This window comes from Bubalus kerabau, chromosome 7 (genome assembly GCF_029407905.1).
Source record: "Bubalus kerabau isolate K-KA32 ecotype Philippines breed swamp buffalo chromosome 7, PCC_UOA_SB_1v2, whole genome shotgun sequence".
NCBI classification, from domain to species: Eukaryota; Metazoa; Chordata; class Mammalia; order Artiodactyla; family Bovidae; genus Bubalus; species Bubalus kerabau.
This window is the reverse complement of record NC_073630.1, coordinates 28,415,734-28,437,381: the sequence shown is the minus strand read 5'-3', so window position 1 is coordinate 28,437,381 and position 21,648 is coordinate 28,415,734. Positions and strand designations below refer to the sequence as shown.

General features: G+C 37.4%; 1 protein-coding gene across 43 annotated transcripts in view; it reads left to right on the top strand.

Annotated features, from left to right (window-relative positions):
• Nucleotides 1-21,648, top strand: part of DKK2 (dickkopf WNT signaling pathway inhibitor 2) — a 583,019-nt gene that overhangs the window by 232,275 nt on the left and 329,096 nt on the right. For 2 of the 43 annotated variants that reach the window (XR_008716849.1, XR_008716842.1), the window contains one exon: nucleotides 2,464-2,550. The exons of the other annotated variants lie outside the window; for them this stretch is intronic. The gene's annotated coding sequence lies outside the window, so the exon portion shown is untranslated. Of the gene's footprint in view, nucleotides 1-2,463; nucleotides 2,551-21,648 lie in introns of those variants that run through there. 43 annotated transcript variants of the gene reach the window in all.

The following is a 21,648-nucleotide window of genomic DNA, read 5'->3' as shown; positions in this document are numbered from 1 at the left end:
TGATCTCCTTGCTGTCCAAGGGAATCAAGATTCTTCTCCAGCACCACAGTTCGAAAGCATCAGTTCTTTGGCACTCAGCCTTCTTTATGGTCCAGCTCTCACATCCATACACAACTACTGGAAAAATCATAGCTTTGACTATATGGACCTTTGTCAGCAAAGTGATGTTTCTGTTTTTTAATATGCTGTCTAGGTTTGTCATAGCTTTCCTTTCAAGGAACAAGTGTCTTTTAATTTCATGGCTGGAGTCACTGCTGCTGCTAAGTCACTTCAGTCATGTCCGACTGTGTGTGACCCCACAGACGGCAGCCCACCAGGCTCCCCCGTCCCTGGGATTCTCCAGGCAAGAACACGGGAGTGGGTTGCCATTTCCTTCTCCAGTGCATGAAAGTGAAAAGTGAAAGTGAAGTCGCTCAGCCGTGTCTGACCCTCAGCGACCCCATGGACTGTAGCCCACCCGGCTCCTCCGTCCAGTGATTTTGGAGCCCAAGAAAATAAAATCTATCACTGCTTCTACTTTTTCCCTTTCTATTTGCCATGAAGTGATGGAACCAGATGCCATGATCTTAGTTTTTTGAATGTTGAGCTTTAAGCCAACCTTTTCACTCTCTTCTTTCACCCTCATCAAGCAGCTCTTTAGTTCATCTTCACTTTCTGCCATCAAAGTGGTTTCATCTGCATATCTGAGGTTGTTGATATTTCTCCCAGCAATCTTGATTCCAGTTTGTGAATCATCCAGCCTGGCATTTTGCATGATGTACTCTGCATACAAGTTAAATAAGCAGGGTGAATATATAGACCCTTGACTTACTCCTTTCCTAAATTTAAACCAGTCAGTTGTTCCATGTCTGATTCTAACTCTTGCTTCTTGACCTGCATTCAGATTTCTTAGGAGACAGGTAAGGTGTCTGGCATTCCCATCTTTTTAAGAATTTTCCACAGTTTGTTGTGATCTACATACTCAAAGGCTTTAGTGTAGTCAGTGGCTACACTGGAATTCCCTTGCTTTCTCTATGATCCAGTGAATGCTAGCAATTTGATCTCTGGTTCCTCTGCCTTTTCTAAATCCAGCTTGTACATCTGGAAGTTCTCAGTTCATGTACTGCTGAAGACTAGCTTGAAGAATTTTGAGCATAACCTTACTAGCATTTGAAATGGGCACACAATCATTCTTATAAATTTTTTTCAAAATAAATTGACCTTTAGAAATTCTTGAAATGCTCGGTTTTTTCATGACTGTGGTCTGTGTAAAGCTGTGTGTTGTGTTTTGCTTCTTGTGTATAGATGAGTTGAAAATGTATTTTATACCAAAAAACAAAACTGAAAACTCAAGACTTTTTAATGAAAGTTTATGTACGTTGTGAGATATGAGAAAATGAGGACAGTCCACTGTTGGATTTGTTGCATGTTTTTTAGCTAAATTGTCATTTCATTTGGATAGGACCTTTTTCTTTCTGGTCCTGGCTGTTAAGATGATGGTTCAATTCCACTGAGTTCTAAACAGAAGGTAGAAAATAGGCAGCTAAAAGGAAAGGAAATAAGCTGATTCATTTAAGCGAAAGAGAAAGAGAATCTAATCTCCCAACAGGGACTCTGTCCATTTCTGCAGCCTCTGAGCCATGGTATCAATTGCTGTCAACACTATTTATGTGGAAGATTGCATTGACGTAGTGTAATTGGTTCTGCAACATCATTTGTAACACAATGAAGTGAAATAGCCTATCCAAGGCACTCAACACCATACTTAGTCAGAAGACCAGACATAATGTAAAACCCAGGAAGCATCATTGAAAACATACAGAAAGGTGTTTCGGAGGTAAGTGTTTTGGAAATAAAGGTGTTTTGCCGTCCTTGTTAGTATAGTACTGAGTATCCCTGCCTGTCACACGGGAAACCCAGGTTCGATTCCCCAATGGAGAGGCAACACACCCTTTCTGAGAAGGGAATGGCAACCCACTCCATTATTTTTGCCTGGAAAATTCCATGGACACAGGAGCCTAATGGGCTACAGTCCATAGGGTCACAAAGAGTCGGGCATGACCGAACGACTATACTTTGTAAGTAAAGTGAGGGAGGAGGGTTCAGGATGGGGAACACATGTATACCTGTGGCGGATTCATTTTGATATTTGGCAAAACTAATACAGTTATGTAAAGTTTAAAAATAAAATAAAATTTAAAAAAAAAAGAAAGCTTTTGATATTTTTAAGTTTAACATGATGATCAGCTTCTGGTAATATTTTTAAATTTGTTAAAAAGTAGAGAATTATTTTGAAACCCTGCTTTTTATTCTATTACATTGGGACTGGAAGGTTTATTCCTCCAATATCTAGTGGACAGTGACCTAGAGCTTTTGGAACTGGATCTGATCTGGTCCCTTAAAATGAGTGCTGTGTTGCATTGTGGCTCCGAGGGTAGTCATAGCTATGTCTCTGATGAAAAATTTTATTTCTTTTCTTTTCAGATAAGATTAAGAAAACTAAAGACCAGGATAATTAAAACCCCATGGACAAGTTTATTTGTTATTAAATCATTACAACCGATGGCTTCATATTGGCTAGACTGATGATTTATTACTGACAAATAGAAACACAGCTTTATATTTTGTTATTTCCTTTACTTAATCTTTTCTCTCAGTATCTCAGTTCTTGATACACAGTCTCATAATTTTATCAATGTATTTCTAAATTGCTGCTACTTTAGAGTGGTGATAAAAGACAAGATTAAAGTGATACTTTCTTGCTGGAGAAATAACATATGCCCATTTGTAACGCCTATGCGATTATACATAGCAAGGTTTTCAAACACACATAGGATTTAGATAGACATACACACAAATGTACACGTGTTAATTCTTCATTAAAATATGCATTCTATGGCATTGAAACATGCATAATATCATATATGAAACGAATTGCCAGTCCAGGTTTGTTGCGTGATACAGGGTGCTCGGGGCTGGTGCACTGGGATGACCCAGAGGGATGGTATGGGGAGGGAGGGGGGAAGGGGGTTCAGGATGGGGAACACGTGTACACCCGTGGTGGATTCATGTTGATGTATGGCAAAACCAATACAATATTGTAAAGTAATTAGCCTCCAATTAAAATACATAAATTTATATTAAAAAATGCATTCTATAAGTATATGTGGACTTTTCACAGTGCATTGTTTGTATAATCTTTCTACTTGACATATTCCTTTTAAAGAAACTAAAGGAATTATATTAGTCTACAAAAATAAGTACAAGTATTGATATTAGCTTACCTATAAAGTTCTTTGAAATATGAAATTTATTGGTGAAGCTTTGTTAATAATATGGGCTAATATATTTATTTGAGTTAAAGAAATCATAGGAAATCTGATTTGAGGTACTTGATTATCTTATCACCTATCATGGAAGGAAAGGTGAAATATTAAATATGAGCATTTTAAAGATTAAAACCTTTATTATCATGTTCTTGAGTTAGCACAATGGAGTACCTGGCAAGTTTCTTATATTCTGTGAAGAATTATCACTAGACTGTACATTTTCTGGGAATGATTCAGAACATCAAACTAGAATTTGGGAAACTTGGGTTCTGATACAAACTTCAAGCTACCTAAATGAGTTTTTTCTCTGTAAAATGAGAGTGCTCATTTCTAAGTTTATTTTAGCTTTTCAGTATGTGATTTGGTAATATCACAGTAGGCCCTCCCAGAGACATAAAATAATCACATAAAAGTTTCATTGGCACTTTTAATCTCAGTGCCAAAAACATTGCACGTGTTTCCTCCTCCACAAGTTCTTTGGGATCTGAATATTAAGAGTTAAAGAACCGCATATAACCATGGGTGGTGCTGGTTAGTCCCCAAAAGACTTTATTTGTACTAAAAGTGTATTCCCAAGCAGTTTTTTAGGGATCACTTTTCAGGAGACATAGATGAAAGAAACTTAACCATATTTCCAGCTTCACCTTAATTATAGCTATTATAGAGTGGGAAGATAGATAACATTAGCTGAATTTAAGGAATAAAAATAAATTAACAGTAAACAATTTTTCTGTGTACAAATGTTAACACCAGTCAGGATTCCATGCACGGCAGAAAGAGATAAAACTTGGAGAACAAGCAACCTGAGCATTAAAAGTGATTATGCTTCTCAGGAATCACTGAAGAGCTTGCTTAGATAGTAAAGCAAAGGGAGAACATGGGGATAGTTGAAAGCTCTCTTGGATTGTAGGTAGTCTATTTTACATGTTTATTTGTGTTTTTATTTATTTAGAATTATTCAGACAAGCTCTGTGTATCCACAACTGGCTTACCCAAGGGAAATGTACAAACCCAACCAAAATTCCTCCTGGGTCTTTTCCTAATTGCAGACCCTTCCCTTCCTTACAGTGATATATCCTCTCCTGAATTTGATATTTATCATTCCCGTACATCTCTTTCTTTCCTTCCTTCCTCCTTTATTTTTAAAATTTATTTATTTTTGGCTACACTGGATCTTCATTGCTTTGCATGGGCTTTTTCTCGTTGAGGTGAGTGGGGGCTACTCTTTCTTGCAGTGTGTGGGCTTCTCATAGTGGTGGCTTCTCCTGTTGTGGAGCACAGGCTCTAGATGTGCAGGCTTCAGTAGTCAAAGTGTAAGGGGCTCAGTAGTTATGACTCATGGACTCTAGAGCTCAGGCTCAGTGGTTGTGGAGCGCTGGCTTAGTTGCTCTACAGCATGTGGAATCTTCCTGGACCAGGGATCAAACCTATGTCTCCTGCATTGGCAGGTGGATTCTTATCCACTGCACCATCAGGATGTCCTTTGTTTTTTTAAAAATAAATGCATATGTCTCTTGACTATAAGTAGAGTTGTTTGGCGTGCTTTACATTTTACCAGTCAGATACCACAGTATACATTTTACACCCACTGTTACAAGATTCACCTTATTTTTGAGTACTCTAAATGATTAAGTGGTTTTATATAATTGTATACTTTTATGCCTTCCCAGTTGGTACTAGTGGTAAAGAACCCGCCTGCCAATACAGAAAACATAAGAGATGCAGGTTTGACCCCCTGGGTCAGGAAGATCCCCTGGAAGAGGGCATGGAAACCCACTCCAGTATTCTTGCCTGGAGAATCCCATGGGCAGAGGAGCCTGGAGGGCTACTGTCCATAGGTTCCCAAAGAGTCAGACATAACTGAAGCAACTTAGCATGCATATACACTCTTTTACATTACATTATGCTATTAATCTTATCAAATAATTGGTTTGATTCATGGTTGCGTATTTGTAAGACACTTTCAAGGTGATAGAAGTATAAATATCTTTTCAAATTATTTATAATCATATAATCTTTAATACATGATCCACTTGTTCATTCGTTACTGGTAAAATGATATTTAAATTATTTCCTGGTCAAGGACAGTGTTAGGTATTAAAAATTCACCAGTGAGCAAAACAACTTGATCCCTGTCTTATGAACCTTACAGCCTAATTCAAAGACAAAGCTTAAATTTCACAAGTAACCCCAGAAGTGAATATATAGTACATTAAACAGGAATCTATTGATTGCCTTATATAAATTAAAGCAATAAAACCAATGAAAATGTTTGTTTTTGCAGGACTCATATTCTGATTGTGTGGTTTTAGGAGAGTGAGGCAGACAAATAGTAAACAAGATGAGCTAAGAGTAGGCAGGATAAGTAAGAAAAATACAAAGTATGTTTAAAGGTGACATATGCTATGGGGTAAAATAAAGGATGGATAGGGACTAGGCAATAAGGGAGGGTTGCAGCTTTAAATATACTGTCCATAGAAGCCCTTACTTCTGAGAAGATGACAGTTGAGTAAATACGTGAAGTGAGGACAGGTGAGAGGCTGAACAGTGAGTGTGGGTGTGGTTATATATGAGGAACATTCGAAGCAGAGGGAATATAAGTACAAGGACTTAAGGGCAGGCAGCATCATTTCTGAAGGATAGCAATGGGCTGGAGTAAAGCACATTATGGGAAGAACAGTGGGTTTGAAATCAGAGGGGGAGAGGGTGTGGTGATGTGGAATACATCGATTGATTTGCCATTGTCAGTTGTTTGGCTTTTGCTTGGAATGAGATGTAAAACAATTGGAGGGTTTAGCAGGAAGATGGCAAGATCTTTAGCAAGATCCTCTATGATCCGACTTCTGTTTAAATAGGATCACTCTACAGGCTACATTGAAAATAGAATGAACTAGGCATAAGAGCGGATGCACAGAGGCCAGTTTGTACAATAATTCTGTACAAATTTAGTTTGTACAATAATCATGGTAGCATGAATCTTAGAAGTGAGACTGTTCTCTTCTATGAAAAGTTTATAAAAAGAAAGAAAGCAATAAACAAAGTTCTAGTGGTATGGGTTTAGAAGGCAGTGGCACCCCACTCCAGTACCCTTGCCTGGCAAATCCCATGGATGGAGGAGCCTGGTAGGCTGCAGTCCATGGGATCGCGAAGAGTCAGACACGACTGAGCGACTTCCCTTTCACTTTTCACTTTCATGCATTGGAGAAGGAAATGGCAACCCACTCCAGTGTTCTTGCCTGGAGAATCCCAGGGACGGGGAAGCCTGGTGGGCTGCCGTCTATGGGGTCACACAGAGTCGGACACGACTGAAGTGACGTAGCAGCAGCAGTGGTATGGGTATGCAAGAGAAGATACACTTATGACATAAATTTGTGTTGTATGAAAGATGATGGGAATGTAATTTTTTGTAAAGTAGGTACTTTTCAATAAGAAAACTACATTGAAAAATTCAGGAATCAACAAAATTTAGTGTTTATTTCTCTGTGTTTTAATGGTACATTATACAAATTACTATGTGAACGTCTATCTCACTATCCTTTATTGTAATTATTTATTAAAAAGCACAGAGATCCAAGACAAGGGTGTCCACTTTTGCCACTGTTATTCAACATAGTTCTGGAAGTCCTAGCTACAGCAATCAGAGAAGAAAAAGAAATAAAAGGAATCCAGATCGGAAAATAAGAAGTAAAGTTCTCACTGTTTGCAGGTGACATGATACTGTACATAGAAAACCCTAAAGATAGTATCAGAAAATTACTAGAGCTAATCAGTGAATTTAGCAAAGTTGCAGGATACAAAATCAATATACAGAAACCACTTGCATTTCTATATAATAACTGAAAAATCAGAAAGAGCAGTTAAGGAATCAATCCCATTCACCATTTCAACAAAAATAATTAAATATCTAGGAATAAACTCACCTAAGGAGACAAAAGAACTGTACACAGAAAATTATAAGACACTAATTAAAGAAATCAAAGATGACATAAGCAGATGGAGAGATATTCCATGTTCCTGGGTAGGAAGAATCAATATTGTGAAAATGACTATACTACCAAATGCAGTCTACAGATTTAATGCAATCCCTATCAAATTACCAATGGCATTTTTCACAGAACTAGAACAAAAAAACTTCACAATTCATATGGAAACACAAAAGACCCTGAATAGCCAAAGCAGTCTTGAGAAAGAAGAATGGAGCTGGAGGAATCAAGCTCCCTGACTTCAGATTATACTACAAAGCTACAGTCATCAAGACAGTATGTTACTGGCACAAAAACAGAAATATAGACCAATGGAACAAGATAGAAAGCCCAGAAATAAACCCATGGGAAAGGGAACCTATGGGTCCCTTATTTTTGACAAAGGAGGCAAGAATATACAATGGGGCAAAAACAGCCTCTTCAATAAATGGTGCTGGGAAAACTGGACAGCTACTTGTAAAAGAATTAAATTAGAACACTTAACACCATATGCAAAGATAAACTCAAAGTGGATTAAAGACCTAAATTTAAGACCAGAAACTATAAAACTCTTAGGGGAGAACATAGACAGAACACTCATTAACATAAACCAAAGCAAGATCCTCTATGACCCACCTCCTAGAGTAACAGAAATAAAAACAACAGTAAGCAAGTGAGATCTGATTAAATTTAAAAGCTTTTTCACAGCAAAGGAAACTATAATCAAGGTGAAAAGACAACCTTCAGAATGGGAAAAAATAATAGCAAATGAAATAACTGACAAAGGATTAATTTCCAAAATATACAAGCAATTTATACAACTCAATACCAGAAAAACAAACCACCCAATCAAAAAGTGGGGAAAAGACCTAAATAGACATTTCTCCAAAGAAGACATACAGATGGCTAACACATGAAAAGATGCTCAACATCCCTTATTGTTGGAGAAATGCAAATCAAAACTACAATGAGATACCACCTCACACCAGTCAGAATGGTCTTCATCAAAAAGTCTACAAACAATAAATGCTGGAAAGTGTGTGGAGAAATAGGAACATTTTTGCACTGTTGATGGGAATGTAAATTGATACAGCCACTATGGAAAATGGGATGGAGATTCCTTAAAAAAACTAGGAATAAAAGCACCATATGACCCAGCAGTCCCACTTCTAGGCATATACCCTGAGGATACCAAAATTGAAAGAGACACATGTATTTCATTGTTTATTGCAGCACTATTTACAATAGCTAGAACATGGAAGCAACCTAGATGTCCATCAACAGATGAATGGATAAAGATGTTGTGGTATATATACACAATGGAATGTTACCCAACTATAAAAAAGAACACATTTGAGTCAGTTCTAATGAGGTGGATGAAATTAGAACCTATCATACACAGTGAAGTGAGTCAGAAAGAGAAAGTTAAATATTGTATTCTAACATATATATGGAATCTAGAAAAATGGTACTGAAGAATTTATTTACAGGGCAATAATGGAGAAACAGACATAGAGAATAGACTTATCGACATGGGGAGAGGGGAGGAGAAGGTGAGCTGTATGGAGAGAGTAACATGGAAACTTCCATTACCATATGTAAAATAGATAGCCAATGGGAATTTGCTGTATGTCTCAGGAAACTCAAACAGAGGCTCTGTATCAATCTAGAGGGGTGGGGAGGGGTGGGATGGGGAGAGAGATGGGAGGGAGGTTCAAGAGGGAGGGGATATATGTATACCTATGGCTGATTCATGTTGAGGTTTGACAGAAAACAGCAAAGTTCTGTAAAGCAATTATCCTTCAATAAAAAATAAATAAGTAAAAAAAAAACAAAGACATCATTTTTCTGACAAAGGTCCATATAGTCAGAGCTATGCTTTTTCCAGTAGTCATGTATGGATGTGAGAGTTGGACTATAAAGAAGGCTGAGTGCCAAAGAATTGATGCCTTCAAATTGTGGTGCTGGAGAAGACTCTTGAGAGTCCCTTGGACTGCAGGGAGATCCAACCAGTGAATCCTAAAGGAAATCAACCCTGAATATTTATTGGAAGGACTGATGCTGAAGCTCTAATACTTTGGCCATTGATGCAAAGAACCAACTCATTGGAAAAGACCCTGATGCTGGAAAAGATTGAGAGCAAGAGTAGACAGGGGTGGCAAAGGATGAGATGGTTAGATAGCATCACTGACTCAATGGATATGAATTTGAGCAAACTCCAGGAGACAGTGAAGGATAGGGAAGTCTGGCATGCTGCAGTTCATAGTGTAGAAAGAGTCAAACATGACTTGGAGACTGAACAACAAAAAATACATCTATCCGCATAAAACCGTGGTCTCCTTTGGAGAAGGACATGGGTGTTGTTAATCTGCTTGTCATTGTTGCTGAAATGGCTCTGGGCATATGGTAGGCACTTAATAAATTCACATTGAATAAATTCAATGAGTTAAAAAATAAACAATGTAGTTTTCAGTAGTCTGAGTGAACTAGTTAATATCAGGCATTGTACTTTCTGTATCTTTTAATAGTCAGTGTTGGTAGCTTGTTGCTTTGGGCGTGTAATTGCCTCCTGGCCTGGAAGTGTGGTAATATGCTTAAATGCATTTGTGTATTTGCTGTTACCACACAATATACCATCATACCCAGGAATTTTACATTATTGCTGACTTTTTTTAGTACCCTGAAGTGCTATAGGATATGTGCCTGAGAATAAACTGTGTATCTGGCCTAATCTGGGGAAGGGTTAGAACATTTTCCCCTGAGTAGAGGGAGAAGTTGTTGACCAGCTTATATGAAAAAGACCTTCATTTCTCAAATGATCCCATCTGCAAATGAAATCCATTATTATTATTTATCATTTCTTGAGCACAAACTGTGTACTCAGTGCTATAAAAAAATTCCCAAACTACAAAAAAAAAAAAAATGGAGGATGACATGTTCATGCCTCAGGGCTTAACAATCTATGCCAAGCACAGCGTGCAATTCTTACATGATGATAGCAGTAAAAGTGACTGTATCTTGAAAGTGATAGGCTCTTGGAGAGTTTTATTATGTTTTTGTGATTAGAGAGGACTTACAAAGACATTTTGTCTGAAAAAACTTACCAAATGAAAAACTTATAGGGATAATACTTAAAGAGGAAAGAAGTAGTCAAATGATACTCAAATGAGTTAGTTTGACCTTATATCCTAGAGTGAACTCGAATCCTTATCTATGTGAGGAGGTTACTGATGAGTCAAGACATAATTTGGGCAAATTAAAGTAAATAATATCCATGGACTCATATACAGCTAGCCTTTCATTGTTTTACAGTATGAATCTTCATTCTAATAATGGAATCAATAATAAGTTCTAGTATTTATGGAAAGAATTGTGATAAAATAGTAAACCTATAGAAAATAATTTCCTTCCTAGATTTCTCTGAGCTTTAATACACATCTAAATAACTCAAATACAATCATAGACTGTGTAAGAGATTCCAGACAAATAGCACAAGATGTGGATGAGATATACAAAAAGATGTTGCTGTTTCTCTGAAACAACAGGGCATTGGAGAGTGTTTGTTAAAGTGTCATGTTTAGAAAAGTTTAGAGAGAGAAATGTGCAACTGAAATTGTTTCTAAATCACACAGCTGGGAGAGCAGACTTGGGGTTGAGTCAGGCATTTTCCTCATCAGCTTTTATGGGAAGCAGAGGCCACAGTCAGATTATCTAAAATATTACTTTAAAATTGCAGTACATGTTCTTAGAACTGTTGTCTCAACTCAATTGCCTCAACACTGTCGTCTTTATATACATACTCAGGTGCTCACCGTCACAGAATACCACCATACCGCCAAGCTTTGAGCTTGATGTTTATCTCTGTGATACTTTTACAGGTTACTTTTCTCCCTCTTAATTTGTAATATTTAGGGAGTCTGTTGCTCACCCACAATAAAACAAACAACTCAGAGCACATCTATCCAATGGGCCACTCCAGCTCAGTAAAATCCTCACCCGAAATGGTCACTATATAGCAGACAGATTCTTTACCGTCTGATCCCCCAGGGAAGCCCATGATTTTCTCCTTTAATGATACCGCCTAAGATCACCGTAGGCTCCTAGACCCTTAGCTTCTGCTTTATCTTCTGCTGTATCTTAGCTCTGAATTCCCCATGTTGCTTGCTGCCACTTACTTTTCAGATAGAAGGGGGAAGATACAAGAAGAGGCCTTAAGTAGGATGAATTCAGAAGAACCATCAGTATGTAAAAGTAGGGAGTCAAGAAACACCTGGAGTAACAGGCAAATTTGGCCTTGGAGTACAGAATGAAGCAGGGCAAAGGCTAATAGAGTTCTGCCAAGAGAATGCACTGGTCATAGCAAAGACCCTCTACCAACAACACAAGAGAAGACTCTACACATGGACATAACCAGATGGTCAACAATGAAATCAGATTGATTATATTTGCAGCCAAAGATGGAGAAGCTCTATCCAGTCAGCAAAAACAAGACCAGGAGCTGACTGTGGCTCAGATCACGAACTCCTTACTGCCAAATTCAGACTTAAATTGAAGAAAGTAGGGAAAACCACTAGACCATTCAGGTATAACCTAAATCAAATCCCTAACAACTATACAGTGGAAGTGAGAAATCGATTTAAGGGACTGGATCTGGTAGACAGAATGCCTGATGAACTCTGAATGTTCATGACACTGCACAGGAGACAGGGATCACAACCATCCCTAAGAAATGCAAAAAAAGCAAAATGGCTGCCTGAGGAAGCCTTACAAATAGCTGTGAAAAGAACAGAAGCGAAAAGCAAAGGAGAAAAGGAAAGATGTACCCATTTGAATGCAGAGTTTAAAAAAACAGCAAGGAGAGATAAGAAAGCCTTCCTCAGTGATCAGTGCAAAGAAATAGAGGAAAACAATAGAATGGGGAAGACTAGAGATCTCTTCAAGAAAATTAGAGATACCAAGGGAATGTTTCATGCAAAGATGGGTTCAATAAAGGACAGAAATGGTATGGACATAACCGAAGCCAAAGATATTAAGAAGAGGTGGCAGGAATACACAGAAGAACTGTTCAAAAAAGATCTTCACGAACCAGATAATCATGATGGTGTAAACACTCACCTAGAGCCAGACATCCTGGAATGTGAAGTCAAGTGGACCTTAGGAAGAATTACTACAAACAAAGCTAGTGGAGGTGATCAGAGAAGGCAATGGCAACCCACTCCAGTACTCTTGCCTGGAAAACCCCATGGATAGAGGAGCCTGGTAGGCTGCAGTCCATGGGGTCGCTAAGAGTCGGGCACAACTGAGCGACTTCACTTTCACTTTTTATTTTCATGCATTGGAGAAGGAAATGGCAACCCACTCCAGTATTCTTGCCTGGAGAATCCCAGGGACAGAGGAGCCTAGTGGGCTGCCGTCTATGGGGTTGCACAGAATTGGACACGACTGAAGCGACTTAGAAGCAGCAGCAGCAGTGGAGGTGATGGAATTTCAGTTGAGCTATTTCAAATCCTAAAAAATGATGCTGTGAAAGTGCTGCACTCAATATGCCAGCAAATTCGGAAAACTCAGCAGTGGCCACGGATTGGAAAAGGTCAATTTTCATTTCAATCCCAAAGAAAGGCAATGCCAAAGAATGCTCAAACTACTGCACAATTGCACTCATCTCACACGCTAGTAAAGTAATGCTCAAAATTCTCCAAGTCAGGCTTCAACAATATGTGAACTATGAACTTCCAGATGTTCAAGCTGGTTTTAGAAAAGGCAGAGGAACCAGAGATCAAATTGCTAACATCCATTGGATCATCAAAAAAGCAAGAGAGTTCCAGAAAAACATCTATTTCTGCTTTATTGACTATGCCAAAGCCTTTGACTGTGTGGATCACAATAAACTGTGGAAAGTTCTTCAAGAGATGGGAATACCAGACGACCTGACCTGCCTCTTGAAAACTCTGTATGTAGGTCAGAAAGTAACAGTTAGGACTAGACATGGAACAACAGACTGTTTCCAAATATGAAAAGGAGTACGTCAAGGTTGTATATTGTCACCCTGCTTATTTAACTTATATGCAGAGTACATCATGAGAAACGCTGGGCTGGATTAAGCACAAGGTGGAATCAAGATTGCCGGGAGAAATATCGATAACCTCAGATATGCAGATGACACCACCTTTATGGCAGAAAGTGAAGAAGAACCAAAGAGGTTCTTGGGGAAATTGAAAGAGGAGAGTGAAAAAGTTGGCTTAAGGCTCAACATTCAGAAAACTAAGATCATGGCATCTGGTCCCATCACTTCATGGCAAATAGATGGGGAAAAAGTGAAAACAGTGACATGTTATTTTTTGGGCTCCAAAAACCCTGGTGGGCTACAGTCCATGGGCTCCCAAGAGTTGGACCTGGAGCTATTGTAGCCAGCTCATTAGGCTACCATAAAGCAGTCATATTGCTGTTCATTTGTTATTGATGCATGAACCTGTATACCTATAAATAATTGTGAACATGACAAGAAAATAGTGTGACCAGAGATCTAAGAAAATCACAAAGAGTCACTTAAGGAAATCAATGGAAGTAAAAGTTTAATCAACACTGTCAATATTTATGACTGAATAGCTTCAGGTTAGCCTAGGCTATATGCTAATGAATGAATTGTGATAAAATTTTTATGTCACACAGTATTGTAGTCATATTCATTATTGGAACCATTTTTAAAATTATTTACTTAATTTATGTATTTGACTGCATTGGGTCTTAGTTGTGGCACGAGGGATCTTTTGTTGAGCACATGGACTCTCTAGTTGAGGCACCCAGACTCAGTAGTTGTGGTGCTCAGGCTTAGTTGCCCTATGGTATGTGGGATCTTCCTGGACCAGGGATCAAACCTATGTTCCCTGTACTGGAAGGCAGATTCTCAACTGCTAGATCACCAGGAAAGTTCCAGGAAACTTTATTATATTTAAAAAATTTACCTGTGAAGAAAGGCTAAGAGAGAGGCGTAATGGGCAATAATGTAATTCTTTGAAAGGAAAGTTATGAAACAGTAATGGAACCAACTCATTATTATTAATTTTATATTAAATATTGCTTACCTATGTGTACATAAGGCATGGACTATTTACTTTAACATGAGTCTTGCACACGCTGTTCTGTGCCATGAATACTTAGCATTAATGATGAAGATGATGATATCAAAATGTCTCATACTATTCTTGCCATGCTGTTATATTTTCACATGGCAACACTCACATACATACACAACGGATAGGTTTATATGGCATAACGATTATTTACTTTTCACTGAGTGGAAGTGGATCATCATAAGATGAGGTCTTTATCATGAGATGAGGTCTTTGTCCTCATCTTCATGTTGAGTAAGCCTATTAAGAAAAAGAAGAGAAGACGTTGGTTTTGCTATCTTGGGGTGGCAGAGGTAGAAGGGGTGGAGGAGGTGGAAGTGGGGATAGGAAAGGCAGGCACACTCTGTGTAACATTGCAGATATACATAGTAATTTCTGCCCAACTTTTTGTTTTTTCTAAATATTTCTCTAAAAATATTTCTATGTGGTTCCAATCCTTCCACCGTTTGCTTTAGTTTCAGTGCCTGTATCATAGAAGGGTTGATATTGTCAGTCAGTTCAGTTGCTCAATCATGTCTGACTCTTTGTGACCCCATGGACTGCAGCATGCCAGGGTTACCTGTCCATCACCAACTCCCAGAGCTTGCTCAAACTCATGTCCATTGAGTTGGTGATGCCATCCAACCATCTCATCCTCTGTTGTTCTATTCTCCTCCTGCCTTCAATCTTCCCAGCATCAGGGTCTTTTCTAAAGAGTCACTTCTTCGCATCAGCTGGTCAAAGTCTTAAAGCTTCAGCTTCAACATCAGTCCTTCCAATGAATACTCAGGACTGATTTCCTTTAGGTTTGACTGATTTGATCTCCTTGTAGTACAAGGGACTCTCAAGAGTCTTCTCCAACACCACAGTTCAAAAACATCAGTTCTTCAATGCTCAGGTTTCTTTTTGGTCCAACTCTCACATCTATGTATGACTACTGGAAAAATCATAGCTTTGACCAGATGGACCTTTGTCGGCAAAGTAATGTCTTTGCTTTTTAATATGCTGTCTAGGTTGGTCATAGCTTTTCTTCCAAGGAGCAAGCATCTTTTAACTTCATGGCGGCAGTCACCATCTGCAGTGATTTTGAAGTCTGTTCATATTGTGCCTAGTCGCTCAATAGAGTCCGACTCTTTGTGACCCCAAGGACTGTAGCCTTCCAGACTCCTCTCTCCATGGGATTCTCCAAGCAAGAATACTGGTGTAGGTTGCCATTTCCTTTTCCAGTTCATGTGTAAAAGAAATCAGAAGCAGTCTTGAATAATCAGAACCCTTCTGCCACACTGTCTAATGTGAATTTGTTTTCTAGCACTGCTTTCTCATTATCTGGCACTGGTTTGGAAGCATGAATCACTTTTAGTCATCTTCTGTTAATTCCTTTGGTAAAGAGTCTATTAACTTTTGAATTTCTCTAAGATCCATATCTGAAATCCTTCCCCTTACCTTTTTTGCCATATCCACAATCTTTCTTGATTTCCTTGATTGGCTCTGTTGTAAACTCTGTGAAGTCATGCACATCTGGACAAAGTTTCCTCCCACAGAAATTTATTGTTTCAGATTTGATAGCTTTCACAAATTTTGCTAGAACAACAATGGCATCTTAAATGGTGTAATACAGACTTTCATGGTAATCCCTCTGGTGGAGCTCTCTTCCATAACATTGATAATTCTTTCCATTGATAAAGCCTTAAAGGTCTTTATGACTCCCTGATCTTGAACCTGAATTAGAGACAGTGTGCTTGGGGCTACTGCTTTGATGACTTCGGCTAGGGGCATTGTCGAATATCAAAAGAACTTTATAAGGCTGTCCCTCACTGGAAACGTACTTCCTGACTTCAGGGACAAAGTGTGGATGGAGCCAATCTATATAGCAAAAGGGCTTTCCTTGTGGCTCAGCTGGTAAAGACTCTGCCTGAATTCAGGAGACCTGGGTTCCATCCCTGGGTCTGGAGAAGGGAAAGGCTACCCACTCCGGTATTCTGGCCTGGAGAATTCCATGGACTGTATAGTCCTTGGGGTCGCAAAGAGTTGGACATGACTGACCGACTTTCACTTTCATAAATCAAAAGAGTTCTCATTCAGGTCTTCTTTTGTGGTACAACAAAGAGACGAGTAACTGATAGTTATCTTTTCCCTTTGAGGTTCAAGGGTTAGCAGCTTTATAGGAAAGCAAAGTCCTGATCATAAACCTCACTGCACTTGCATCAAAGAATAGAGCTATCCTCTGCCTTCCTGCCTTAAACTCTGGTGGTCACTTGTCTTCCTTACTAATAAACGTCACTTGTGGAATTTCTTTCTTTCTTTTTTTTTTCTTTTCCCACCATAGGAAACTTTTGTCTGTATCAGTAAACTGTTCAAGTAGATGTCTTTCTCCCCAGTGATTCCCTTAATGGCATTTGGGAGCTGGTTTGCTGTCTCTTGGGCGCTAGAAGTTGCTTCTCTTGTCTATCTTGATATTTTTAAAGCCAAACCTCCTAAAATTACCAAGCCATCCTTTGCTTACATTAAACTCTCTAGCTTTAGATTCTTCTCCTTTTTAAGTTGTCATAAAATGACTTTGATTCTGTTTTTGAAGTCATATTAGAATCTACATAAACATATGTTTATTATATCAATCCTGTACCCACATAAAAGCTACATTTTCAGTATGAGATAAAAAGATAGTTTGCAAAAAGTACAAGGTTTCCTCACCTACTGGTATAGTTGCAGTGACAGCTTGATGAATTTCTTTTCTTTTCTTTTTTTTTTTTACAGTGGTCCTTATCCTGGATTAATTTATCTCGATAGGATGTCTGCATAACTGCAGACCTTGATCTATAGTGTATATCAAGCAATTTAACCTTTTCTTGCAATGTCATGACTTTTCTGTGCTTGTCAGGAGCACTTCCAGCATCACCAGTAGCACTTTGTATGGGTCTCATGGTGTTATTCAAGATTTATATGGTATTATGCTAAGCACAATGAAAAGTATGCAAGAACCATAAGAGATCACTTTTAATTGAGATAGATTGTTTACTGGAGAGACCAAGTGCTCATAAGGAGATGACTAGTGTCACATGGTATTTTCAGCTAATACAACAGGAGCTCACCACGATAGCCAACAGGAGGTAGCTACGAAATTATTACAGCGCTGCGGTATGTGTTACAGTTACTTTTATGCAGTTATGATTTAACACTGCATCTTTACATTTGTTTACATTTCTCTCGACTGCAAGTGGCACCATCTATTTTCTGTTCGTGTTTATGTGTGTACTTTTTTGATAACTTTGTATAATAGATTTGTGTGTATTTTATGGTGTGGATGATAAAATCGACTAGTATGTACATATATTTCATGCATTCATGACATAATCTTTTAATTTTTCTGATATTTCTAGGCCACATGGTTTGTCTTTTTTTTTTCAAACTGTTGCAACTCTTCAAAATTTTTTCTGATATATCTATCAAAAAAAAATCTGTATAAGTGGACTCATGCCGTTCAAACTGTTGTTCAGTGGTCCGCTGTAGTAGCATTTTGTGGAAGGCCTTATGAGATGGTAGTTTAGATTACTGACTCTGCTTTGAGACTTCTTAGTTCAAAACTCATATCTGACATTTACTGGTTCATTGATCTTGGGCATATTTCTTAACTTTTTTGCACCCAGTTTTCTTGTCTGTGAAATGAAGGTGATAATAATAGTACCTACCTCACAAGTTGATTGTGAGGATTAAATAAATATATAGTTGTGAAGCAGTTAGAACAATGCAGAGTGTCAAAATGTTTGTTACTATTTTGTAATTCTATGAGACTGTATATTACAGAAATAAAGTATTGCTTTAAAGTACCTCACAGAAGCATCGACTTTAGATCTCTTTTTAGTAAAGTCTTTCCACTGATTCTTCAAAAATTTTTGAATATTTATGTAAAATTTAATGTTTTAAATTCAGTATACTTTATTTTCCTTCTGAAGGGTTTCCCAGCTCAAACATTTTAAAGTATTCATTAAAACTAGCTTCCCATTCTTTAAACAATCCTTTCATGCAGGAATGTTTGTATATGTGTATATATGCATATGTTTGCATATGTATGTGTATATTGATGTATATGTATGTGTGTGTATAAGAGAAAGTTTACTATTTATGATTTTCATTCAGACCTTGACTCTGAACATAAATGTAAAATGAAGTTCTGTGTTTGGCCTATTTCATCTTTTACTACCAGCTTAAGTGGAATCATGAATATGGATAAAAGTTTTTTTATTTTAAATTTTTGCAGATCTAGTACATACTAAGAGATTATTCATTAGCTTTAAAGAGGGGAAGAAAAACCTGGGCATTTTGTAACTTTTATATTGTTCTACCACAGAAATAACATGTTTACGGACTATATTGCATTTGAATTTTTTGTCTCAAAGTATCAAATAAATGAAAATCAGAGTTTGGATACGCAAGGGAATACAAATCATTTTTGAAGATATTCATTGTGGTTCAAGGATTTTATGACACGGGTCAACATGTTTCCCATTTAACAGCAGTTTATGATATTTATGCCATTGTTATATGAATTGTGTGGTTGTACTAAGATGCTCGATACATTTCATTCTTCCTGATTGGTGGCCAGTGAGGTCAGAACTGTTCCATTAATCCAGCTGAGCACTCATATGTGAACTTTTGCCTTGATTCTTTTTTTAACTTTTGAAACCACAAAATGTATAATAGTAATTAGTTATTCCAGGATGTTCATTTCAAGATTACTGCCTGGGGTGGTGGAAGCCCTATGCTATTTGGCCACAGACCAGTTGTGTAATCCCTCAGAAATGTTCTACATCTTGCATTGGAATACTTTGGAAAGGAGTTGATGCACCTTGAAATGTACATTTGCTTCAAACTTCAATTCAGATAAACTATGAAAAACATTAGCGGTGGGCCAACTGCATTTTGGTGCCGTTCTGTGTTTTCAGACATCTTGTGAACGAGCAGTGTTCTGGTGAGAAAGTTTCTCTGACATATAATATGTTTGACAGATATTTGAATGTGAAACCATTGCTTTTATACCACTCCTTAAATGGTTTCACTTATTTTTATATCTTATGTCTTTTCATTAATAAGGAAAATATATTCAACAGAATGCACAACTGAAATGCTGTGTATTACTCTATGGATGGTAACTTTCTTGCTGTGATTGTACTTTTTATGAGTTGGTATATTCATTAAGTATTACAGCATAGTGTCCAGTAAAATCATATGTTTCTGTTCTGCACTCTTCACATTTGATTCTGTTCCCCAAGACTCAACTCTTCATCTTTTTCCTCCACTCTCTCCCAGCTCAAATAGTTCTTAATTGTATTCTGTCCACTTAACCTTACCTGAGTTAGGATTTTTATTTTCTCATTCTCTTCCACAATAAAAATAATATAGTAATAATAATGATAATATCAATTTCAGCAAGTACATTGCAGTTTAATTCCATAGATTTCAGTGATTTTTTTTCTGTGTTTCTTAATCTTGAAGCCTCTGTTGTCCTTCGATCACATTACCTTTCCCTTCCATTTCCATTTTTCTTCCTTTTCCTTCACAGCTTCATTTTCTACTAGAAGTACTTCTGTGATTTATCTATAGTGGGTATATAATAAACATTGACTAACTTTATGATCATTACCTTCCATTTGCTTTCCTTCCATATTTGTTTCAATAAATCAGTATTGAATAGATCAGGAAATGAAATGCATTATTATTTTCTTGGTACACATGCTCTGTCTAAAAGTGGGAATAAAATCCATATCTATGCACGTAGTTGGATTATTGTTAAGCTAAAAAGTTTCTTGAAAGAAAATTACTTTGGTGATCTGTACATCTAGGTGATAGAAATTCCATCTTCCGCCAAAGAGAGATGGTGAGCTACTAGTGGACAATGACCATGTTTTATTCATCCTTGTGTTTCCCTCGAGTACCTAATGCAGAGCCTCACACAGTTTAGTTAACTTAGAAACTGGCTAACTAAGTTAGTTAATTTATTCTAGTCTGGGGCATTATGATGATCTGCCAAACTATCTCTGCTAAATAAATAATAAGCTAGCGTGACTTTACTATACTTCTTTTGGCCAGATGAGTTGCATACCCTCAACATAGCATATGTTACAGTCAAGACAGAATTTCTGAAAATTTCACATGGTTCATAGTACTCTGGAGTGAAGTAAAACTGTCATTTACTTAGAGTTGATATCCTAGATGCCAGACTAGGAAAATGGAGAAGTAGTTCTATAAACCAGAAAACTAGATTTGTCTTTAGCAGTCTAAACATTAAAATTGAAAGGTATTGACCAACACCCAAAGGATGAGAGTTGGAGTGAACTTCCTAGTGTGGATTTGATTTCTCTTGAAGTGATTACTAGTTTTAAGTAATGAAGACCCTAGGACAGCTAGGAGTAAGTTTGAATTTAATTTAAAACCAGCACATGATGGATTGTACTGCCAGCTATTGCAATGGGAATTTATTTAATTTTTTCTCCAGAAAGCTTTTTATTTATACAGGACATCTTCCAATCATAGGAGATTATTTAGATAGGTTCTGTAGGAATATACATAGCTATTGTTCAATCAGTGGAGTTCCTGGTTTTATTTTTCTTAAGAACTGTGGATGACAGCATCCAGAAATGTTAGTGTTAGGTTTCTACGATTCTGAAATTGCCCAGAATATAAACTTCTCTAATTTAGTGAATTGAAGGAAGAAAATGCATGTTTTCAGCCCCAGTGGATTTTGATGTGAATCCTAAACCAGGCTCAATTTGGATTTCTTACATGTTATTTTGTAGACCACATATTAGCTTTAAGTAAAATGGCTGCATGTAGACCTACAAGGGTTTCCCACTAGTTAAGTGGTACTCATTAGAAGAATAGAGTTATAATGTTATTTATTTACTTTTAATGATATTGTGTTGATATTTAATAATAATTGACCCAGTTTATAAACTCTTCCATTTTAGCCTATACTTCCAATGTCAGTAGGGAATGTTTATTTTTTCTAACAGTACTGGGTGGAGGTCCGTAAAATGATTTAATTATAGTATCTTTTCAGATTTAACTTGTGACCAGTATCCTAGATTTAGATGGGCACAGTACAAAATATATTCTTATTACAACATAGAATATAATGAGAAAGGTAACCTGGGGCTGTACAAAGGGCAAACATTAAAGTATTGTAAAATATTTGTTTATTATTAATTAAATTAATTTATCATAAACTTAATTTTAATTACATTTGTATGAATCTGTGCCATTAGCAGTTATGAA